At 35.5% G+C, this 10343-nt stretch overlaps 1 long non-coding RNA gene across 1 annotated transcript; it reads right to left on the reverse strand.

Annotated features, from left to right (window-relative positions):
- Positions 1-7755: 7755 nt before the first annotated feature.
- On the reverse strand, positions 7756-9960 carry LOC107711957 (uncharacterized). Its single transcript, XR_001636751.1, has 4 exons — positions 9735-9960; positions 9582-9657; positions 8935-9028; positions 7756-8057 (listed from the first exon to the last, which is right to left on the reverse strand). It is a non-coding gene; the product is annotated as an uncharacterized LOC107711957 (long non-coding RNA).
- Between the last annotated feature and the right edge of the window lie 383 nt (positions 9961-10343).

The following is a 10343-nucleotide window of genomic DNA, read 5'->3' on the forward strand; positions in this document are numbered from 1 at the left end:
TCTTAAAGCATTAAAATGATTTTCCTCATTCTTCTGCTAAATGAACCCGTTATTCATTTAGCAGAGCAATGAGAAGAATCACAAGAAAATCACGCTATTGTTCAAAAGTTTGTGGTTGGTAATATATTTTGATGCTTTTGAAAGAAGTGCATGCTCAAGGCTGCATTTATTTGATCAAAAATACAGTAACATTAATATTGTGAAATAGTATTGCAATTTAAAATAATATTTAACTGATTTTCAGAAGTCACTACTCCAGTCTTTAATCACATTATTCTTCAGAAATCATTCTAATATGCTGATATTTCTTATTATTATTATCAGTGTTGAAAACAATTGTGCTGCTTAATAATTTTGTGAAAATAAATTGTTTTTCAAAACACTCTAAAATATCAGTATTCCAAAGTCTCTCCTCCAAACCTACAGCCCCCTGTGAATCTCTGCTATAGGTTAAAGACCACAAATAGATGCCTAAGTAATGTTTGCCCTCAGTTTTTATTCAAAAGACAGAGAACACACACATACACAAAAGAATTGCACTCCCTTTGAGCCCCACACCAAACAAACCGAATGGTGATGTGAGAGTTGAGGCATTTCTTTCAAAGCTGAATCCCATAGAGGTGTGCAGTGTGTGTCCTTGGGGCCGGCCATAATCTCAATGGCTTCTGGGGCCTGCTATGATGTGTTTGTGCTAATATATTCACAGTGTGTGTGTCTATGTGTCCATGGCCGTGCAGTGTGGGATTTCGGTTTGAATGGAGCGATGAATAGTGGATTATGCTGAAAGAAGAGAATTGTGAAAGACAAAGAGGAAAGACAGCGGGTGAGAGCGACAGACAATATAGCCACCGGCCCACTTCCTGTTTTTAACTGATCCACCAAGCAGACAATTGCACAGCGATACAGAAAGAGAGAGAGATCAGCTTGTCAGATGTCCCGTCTCGCTTTTCTCTAGCTGGGATGAGCATTTAGTTCCAGACGGTCTTTGTTAAGCTTCAAAAGCAGATAATTAAACCATTAACCATAAATCATCTGGGGCAAAGTATCACCTCTACATCCTCTCGTTCAGCCTCTCTCTTTTCAGGACGTCCCCTTTCTTACCCATCACCATTTTCCTTCCCTCTCTCTTGCTCCTTAGGAGGCGGCTAATTGAGAACACATTGGTTTGTCTTTGCTGTGGTTGTTCATTCTGCCTACTGATTTATTAGAGCGAGGGTCGCCTGACGGGGTGCTAAGTGAATTGATGGGTGTTAGCTGGTGAAGGAAGGGGTGCATCTTTTTATGATTGACCTTCTTTATGTTCTCTTCTGTTTTAATCCCCCCTAGCTTTCTTTTTCTCTGCCTTTTTGGCTATCTGAGCTGCTGAAAGAAATGTGTTTTTGTGGGACAGCAGACATGATTGAGAGAGATGGGACCCTATAAACAGGCACCAAGCCAAATCCAGATCACTGTATTTTCTTATAGTTTTATCATAGCTGACACCATACTGCAAACACACCCTGCCTGCCGGCTTTAACTTCACCCAGACACCCTGAAAGAGGTCATGTCATAATTTGTATTTTTTATTTACATTTATAATGTTAGTCAAGTTTCTTGCACCTAAAGCAGTAGTAATTCCCTTCATAATCATATTCCAAACTCTCTCTGAACCTTAGAATTAAACTCCCTTTGCATGTCAATTGAATATAGTTTGTGCTGCCAAATACTTCAATAAGTCCTTTTGCAAAGCCTGTGACAAAACCACTAACATTTCACATTGAAATCCACATTGAGCTGTTTTCGAAGTCTAATTTCAATAAATGGTGTCTTGGTGGATTCAGAAGACCTTTTGAGTTCTCAGCAGAGGATGACCTGAGCTTATAAAGATTCTATTCAGAGAGTAACATTCCAGAACACACTTCAAGATTTCGGCCTCCTGGGAAACAGAACTTTAATGACACAACACCTCATCAGAGAGAGAGAGAATGATGGGCCCATCACTGATCAGAGTAAAGCAGCACAACATGGGCTGAGAAGAGCTGATCGAGTAGGAGTGATGAAGGGCTGGAGAGGGTTCAATACCAAAAATTTCAATTTTTTTTGGTATTGAAAAACTGGCAGTCTAAGAGGGATGGAGTGAATGAGAGAGAAAGGCTGTGTATTTAAAGCTGAATTCAGTTAAGAACCTTTTGACCAGTGATGAATTGTGTACATTAGGTGGGTAGGTGGGTAGAATCAGGCTATAGAAACATACAGCACATGTGCAGTCTGACACTGACTGATAGCATTTAGAGAAAGAACAATTTTAGAAAGCCTCTGAGACCCTCAAACACAGTCTTCTAGTGAGCGCACTTCTGAATCGTTCAAATATTCCAACACTGATATTTATACTCCTCCTACTAAAACAACAGAACTGCTACCGTTAAGCTTTACAAAACTGTTAGAACAACCAATCACCAACTCAACCCAAACTCCCATCTTACTTTATCACACAGCTGTCCTGCAGGGAGAGAGCAGCTGTGAAGTCTGGGAAATTTTAACCTAATAGACACTAGGAAACACGTTTGCAATAGCTATTAATGCTATTTCTGCATGCTATTTCTGTGATAACATGCTACATTTGCCAAAACAATGTACTAACAATGTACTAAACTAAAATATTTTAAATAGTATTAACAATAATATAAAATATTTTAATATTATAAATAAAAATTCTCAATTATCATATCATATAACATGCTTCTAACTAATGAGTAATTATATATAATAATAGCAGTATTAGTAATAATAATAATAATAATATAATAAATACTAACAATTTAAATAGTATTAACAATAATATAAAATATTATTTTAATATTATAAATAAATAAAAATTCTCAATTATCATATCATATAACATGCTTCTAACTAATGAGTAATTATATATAATAATAGCAGTATTAGTAATAATAATAATAATAATATAATAAATACTAACAATTTTTATATTTAAAATATATATATTTTTAGAAATAAAAAAAAAGTCTTAATTATATTATATATATAAACCATTTTTAAAATGCTTGTAACTAATTACTAATAATTTTATATTTCAAATTGGATTTAAACTACAAAATAATCATATGCATTCCTGACAACTAGATGCCAGAAATGCGGTTTCATATGTTTTAAAAAAAATAAAAGAACACCAGAGTATGTTCTGTGCAGAATGCAGCTACTAGTATTCTGTCAAAACATAGCCTATATGTGAAAGACAAGATAATAATAAGCTGGGATACAAATTACATGGCTAAAGTACATTGAGTATTATGTATATTGTATATTTAACCGTTTCAATGTGCCTCAGGGCTGAAATAAGTTTACAGTGCCGTAAGCAGTGCTTGACTTCACCAGTGTAAAGCAGCCATTCAATCTGAGAAGTGTGGTCATTTAAATTAGGATTATGGCATAATTCCTGCAGATCTGTGATCAGGAACATATGGCAAACATTACAGGCGGTCCGTTTCTGTTTGTTACTGTGATTAGAGGCAGGCTTCTGACTGAAGGGAGATTGCGTTCACAGTCATTAGGACAGTTTATCAGCCTAAAACATTTAGAATTGAACAAAGGACTTGAACTAGAATAGTGTTTAAATATATGCAGCGAACTATGGGACAGAGTGGCCCACAACACAACACATTTTTTGAGTTCTTGTGGGTGTCAAGAGCTCAAAAAATGCTGGATGAATATGGAGCTTTGGTCAAAAACAGAAATACCAAAATGTACCACCCTTGTTTGTTTAGATAGTAAGACATCTGTAAATATGATGGGACATGAATATGGTAATCATTCACTGCAGTGGTATGTACCAACTATTGGTGTGGCCATATGATACCATGGCACTAGTGTCAATTAAGGTCTAAGCAATAGGAAAAAAAGGAATAAATGCAAATTTAACTGCATCATGGTTTATTAGATTCAATGAGTTTGCTAAATGCTAAACAGTGTCTCAGTTCTGTTTTCACTGCAGTCAAAATATTTAACTCCAAAACAACACACACAAATACACATACGACAGGGTTGGTGCCAGGGTGAGGATTAAAAATCTGGGCTGGCAACCAAAGTCTTTGGTTTGAACCCTAAACTATAGAGCTGCAGAATCCCTCCATCTCCGTCAAGCACACATTTAATAACTAGAAATGGACACAGAGAGACATATCCTACTTTCCGGACGTGTAAATATAAAGAGAAACTCTGTAATGTAGAGCCAAAAACATCTAGTATTGGATAAGCAGCATCCTCTGGACTGAGACATAGATATGGTAGGGAAAAACATCCCACCACAATAACCGCTCAGCCTGCGGGGGCTCACAATGAAGCCAAGAGCAGAAAAATAAGTGATCTACTGACTCAATAAAAAAAACTGCTATTTATTTATTTATTTTATTAAGAGTGCAAAACATACAACATACGGTGAACACAAAACACAAAAACAGCAAAGGGAGGAAAAGTGAGAAGAATTAATGATTTTCAACGGCATGCTAATTACCCCAAAAGTAAATTAGTCTCCGGCCCCCTGAACACATAAACACAAACACTGATTTCAGCCTTGCACAAACTCATATCACTCACATCCCTCACACTAAGCAGTATCACATTTCCTATCCAACACACTAAATCACAAGCAGGTGGAAATGCTCTTGTTGAATCTCCTCTACTCACTCTAATCCCATCCACAGCCTTCTGTCTAAACACACTGATAACCACACACGAGCAGCCCTCTACTTGTATATATTCTTTTGGGTATGACTGGTCAGTTCTGTCCCTCCTTATTCACCCTTACCACTATCTATTAAACAATCTCTCTTTCTCTGGATTGAACTCTTTTACAGTCATTTTTACCTTTTTGCTCAATTTTCCACGTTGTTATATGAGCAGTGACCTGGAGAATTCACGTGAGACTGCAGGTAATTTAATGAGACTGAAGTAAAAAATAAATAAATAAATAAATATATATATATATATAACTACTACAAATTGTTTTCGGTAATTGAAATATAAAATAAATATTAAATACTGTGTTTATAAACCACATAGTTTTTCCTTTTCAATATTTATTCAGTATTTAATTGAAACTTTGTTGACTTTTAAACAGTGTCATTATTAACTAAGACTATAACTAAAACTATTTAAAAATAGTTTTCGGTAATTAAAATAAAATATAAATATCAGAAACTGAAAAAAGTATGAATTGAAAGACTGAAATGACTAAGGGTGTATTCACACCTGTCTTGTTTGGTTCGATTGAATCAAACTCAAGTTTGTTTCCCCCCTTGGTGCAGATCATTTGGGCAGGTGTGAATACAGCAATCGCACTCTGGTGCGGACCAAACAACCACACCGAGACCCAGCTGAAACACCAAACAAAAAAAATCAACACTGTATTTGGTCCGGACCAAAGAAAGTGAACTAGCGGACTTTCCTGGTGTGAATACACCCCGAGTCCACTTGGGGTACAGTTCAAGTGAACCTCGGTACAATTTGCTGCTGATATGAACGCAATCGTACCAAATCGCGGAAGTAAACCGCTATTAATGACGCATTAAACGGCCAAACTGCGTATTTATGTGTTTACTCGGTCGCTTTCCTGAAAAACTGACGCGCTGCAGCAGAGAGAATTTATCTCGCTTCTGCTCGCAGAAAGTGATTCCCGCGTTCTTTCGAACCTATTTATAGTCGTTACCTAGTAACAGGGGTAAACAGCTGCCACTCTGATGACGCAAACGTACCGTGGTTCGGAATCCAAAAAACACAATATGAACACCACAAACTAGCAGGGGCAGTAGGAGGGGGAGCAATCGAATTCGGGCTCGGACCAGGCAAACGAACCTAGTGTGAAAGCACCCTAAAACTAAAAATATAAATTATTTTTATTTAATATATAAATATTTGAAATAACAAAAACAAAAAAAATAGCAAAAACATAAAATTACTAAAATTAAAAGGAAAACTGAAAATATAAAACTAATTCAAAATATAATAAATACTATAATATATAAATAATACTACAATAACACATAGCTCATTGTTTAATATTTCAGACATAAAAAAGTATTTTGGCACAGGTGGCACTGAAATTACCTAGAAACTAGTCTATATATGATGGACAATGACAGACATTCCTATTGAAACAATGCAGAGCCAAGCACATACATATAGTCCAATAAATGATCTAACAGCCAATAAATCAATAAAAAGACATATGTGAAAATCTATGCTAAGAATTCAATTTGACTTGTTTTTTTTTTGGCTGGGCACCCGTTTGGATGGACACTGACCACTACCCAAAGCAACACCCTGGTTTAGCACAATTTTGGGCCTGTGGTAAGGTGAGCCAGTTTGTGTTGTTTCCTTTTTCTGTTTAATAGGTGAAAACAAAACAGAGCAGAGTTGTTTATCAGTTTGAAGAAAGCAACTTATATAAGACTTGTAATGTCCAAAAGCAACTGAGGCAACATGAACCAAAGTATAACAAATATGTCTGAAGGGTTTAATTTATACTGTATTATTTTGCCAACTCAAATAGATTCACTGCTTCAAGCTGTGTCATATTTATGGCCGTTGATTCAACGTACCCCAGGCCTACTGGATCTTACCCAACTCCCAGCATTCTGGGGAAAAAAATGCTTGAGCCATCAGATAACTTTTGTATTTTCGTTTAATGTGTCACATCACAGCTCATGAGAGCACCAACGAAGCTGTGGCTCATTTTACCCCAGTGTGACCTTAAACCTACTCAGATTTTTCTCCCTATCTGCTTCTGCTTTTCATCTGCTTTTCACTCCCTGGCAATGATTTTCTGTTTTTTGGGTGTTTGTGTTTATTCTCAAATTCTGCCTCGCTCTTTAATCTTCCTTTATGAACATGTCATCCAGCATCTAGGCAAACTGAGACAGAGAGTAAAGACTTTTCATGATATTTGACTTGCCTAAGACCCAGACACCTACACCAAACCCGATCAAAGGGTGAATAATACAGACCTTTCTTTCTTTCTTTCGCTCTTAAACACACACACATAGTGGCAGTGGTCTCAGGTGACCTGTTGTTTTCTACTTCTTTCTCTGTGGGTCATTAGCAATGCAATCTTAACAGGGTATAAAGCAATCTGCCCCCTGAGACTGCCAGAATATTGAAAATCCACATGCTACAATTGGCCATAAAACACTAACATAAAGCTGGCTGGTGTTCAACATGCCACAAAAATAAGGACAAAAATGTTGCTATAAACAATGAAACAAAGAAAACTTTGAGGTAAATACCTTTCTTAAGCGGCTGTAAGTGAAATGAACACAAGAGTCTTAGACATGTGAGCTGGTACAGCTGCCACCAAAGCTAGCATGCACACCTTGGATCTAAGTGCATAAACATTGGCCAAAATTAATGTCACACATTTCTGACTCGTATCATGTTTATGGAATGTTGAAGATCTCTCGATACTTTTCAGAAACTAGAAAATAGGTTTTTGTTCTTTTCTTCTACTTTCCACCCTAAATGTACTTTTTTCATAATCAAACTAATTTAAATCTACAATCACCATGTATTTGTATTTAAAGTTAAATAGATTTGATCTAAAAAAATATTGGCAAGACCATTACCGTCCATTAAAAACATAGTGAAGAGCAAATATCTCACAAAAGAATGTGAATGTTCAGATATTGACTCTAAAAAGAGAAGTTCAGTATCACAGTACATGAGCTCTGATTTCTAAACACAATCACTTCATCCTTTGGCATTTGGCCCCTTATTATAGAAGTGCTGATTTAACATGGACAGGTCTGTCCCCTAGTGGAGAATGACCTGCATAACCTGTAACTTCAGCTTCACTGCAACATTTATGGACATTTACAGTTTTGGCAAGAATGTCAAACACAATATGTGCAGACAAAAAATCATCTGATAAATATTTTCATATGCATTTCTGAGAAATGTCGTGTCAGTTTAAATGTTCTTTAAACCACAGAACGATGTTGAGGAAGCAGTCAGACTGAGTTTTGACTTTAGACAGCGAATGACCCTCATCACTGTACCACAATAACCTGAGAGACAGACAAAGAGAGAGAACGAGAGAGTGTGTGTGATAAAGACAGGAAAAAAGAAAGAGCAGGCTGAACACTTCAGAATAGTGAGTGATTAGTGGTTGACTGCAGTGGGTGTTTCAAAAGCCAAGGACAAACACTGCCAAATGAAATCAATATTTAACTGGAAATTTACTAAAACAACATACAGTTTCATTACGTTTGGGGTCAGTAAGATCTTTTTTTGAAAGTAATACCTTTATTCAGCAAGGATGCATTCACTTGATAAAAAAAATTAAATTTCTAATGTTACAAAAGATTTCTATTTCAAATAAATGCTGTTCTTTTAAACTATCTATTCATCAAAAAATCCTAAAAAGAAAAAAAAAAGTATCGCCGTTTCCACAAAAATATTAAGCAGCACAACTGTTTTCAGCATTGATAACAAATGTTACTCTGGCACCAAATCAACCAAATAGAATGATCATGTGACAGAAGACTGAAGTAATGGCTGTTGAAAATTCAGCTATCATAACAGGAATAAATTATATTTTAGAATATATTAAATATAACACAGTTAGTTTAATTTGTAAAAATATTTCAAAATGTTTTAATTGTATTTTCAATCAAATAAATGCAGCCTTGGTGAGCATAGTCGACTTCTTTATAATAAAATAAAAAAAAACATAAAATAGAAAGAAATCTTTCTGATCCCAAACTGTATAATATTCTGCAAAAAGAAAAAGGTTATTATCCATTGACAAGGTTGTTGTAGATGCCATTAATGGCCAATATCAACAATCTCAAAATGGCCAAATTTAATCATCCTAGTGACTAATAATATCAGTATAATATGGGTGTTTACTAAATGCAGGTGTTTGTTTGTTAGTGTGTGTACCTGACAGGTGTGCTCCTGCTCTTGAGTGCTCTGTAGAGCTCCAGACCCTGGTGAGGTGATACTCTCCTGTCTCTCGTTGTCAGGCTAAACTGAGCTAATGATAAACAAAGCAACAAAGTACACACAATCAGAAATATATCCTTAAACTCTGATCAGGGCTCCAGAGTCCAGACTGAAAAAAAGACCAAAGAGCCACTGGCTACTGACATGAATCAATAGTTGCCAAATAACAGAATGGCTCAGTATAAATGTGTATCTTGAACTGCACTACTGTATCATTCAAAAGTTTGGGGTCGGTAACATTTGTTAATATTTTTGAAATAAGTCTCTCATGTTTACCAGCTCTGCATTTATTTGATCAAAAATACAGTAAAACAGTAATATTGCGAAATATTATTACCATTTAAAATAACTGTTTTCAATTTCAAAATGTTATCTTTTGATGGCGAAGCTGAATTTTCAGTAGCCATTACTTTAGTCTTTTCTTCAGTGTCACATGATATTTCAGAAAACATTCTAATACTGTATGCTGATTTGGTGCTCTAGAAACATTTCTTAGTGTTATCAATTTTGAAAACAGTTGCTCTGCTTAATATTTTTGTGGAAACTGTGATACATTTTTTCAGACAACAAGAAGTGTTTCTTACCATCTTCGTACACTTTTCCATGTTTATTTAGAGCTGGAAGGTCCAAACGTTTCTCCAGACCATTTTGGCCCCAAACCTACCAAATGAAAAAAGAGGATTAAGAATCATACGTTAATAATTCAGTATTTAAAAATCCAAGACATTAGCCATTACCTCCAAGTACTGACGTCCTGCTTCCTCCGAGTTGTTTACTTGTAGTCTTTCTTTTTATCTCTTGAGGATTCATGAATATCTGCATATTGTTTATATATCTCTTACTCTTTCTCTATATGCAAGCTTGTTCCAGACGGCATCACATGCTCAATTTTGTCATGTTTACACAGTAGAGTCCATCTCTGAGAGAAACACAGCTTCACCCCTCTCTCCAAATCACACTGACTCCAACCTACAGAGAAAGAGAGTTGAGAAGCAAGCACCATGAAGTCTTCATATAACTAAACTAAGTAAATAGTGAATACACCATAAAACCACACTTTAAATGATTTAAAAATGAAGAACTCTAGTGAAAAAAATTAGTAAAAAGCAAAAGAGTCCTCCGTTAGAGATCCATGTAATACATGTAATACTTTATGCTTATATAAAATTCTATGCTTCAGTAGATTTTAATACTTGAAGGAACAGAATATACAGAATATTCTATGACTTCATTTCAAGTAAAATATATACATTTAAATGCTTGTAATTTCTTAAACGCATTATTTAGTACTTGCCCTTGTGCCGTATTGCTCTTCTTCTGTGACCCAGTAAATGTTTCAAACATTT

The sequence above is a fragment of the Sinocyclocheilus rhinocerous genome, unplaced genomic scaffold (assembly GCF_001515625.1).
Source record: "Sinocyclocheilus rhinocerous isolate Xijiao unplaced genomic scaffold, SAMN03320098_v1.1 scaffold1168, whole genome shotgun sequence".
In the NCBI taxonomy this organism is placed as follows: domain Eukaryota; kingdom Metazoa; phylum Chordata; class Actinopteri; order Cypriniformes; family Cyprinidae; genus Sinocyclocheilus; species Sinocyclocheilus rhinocerous.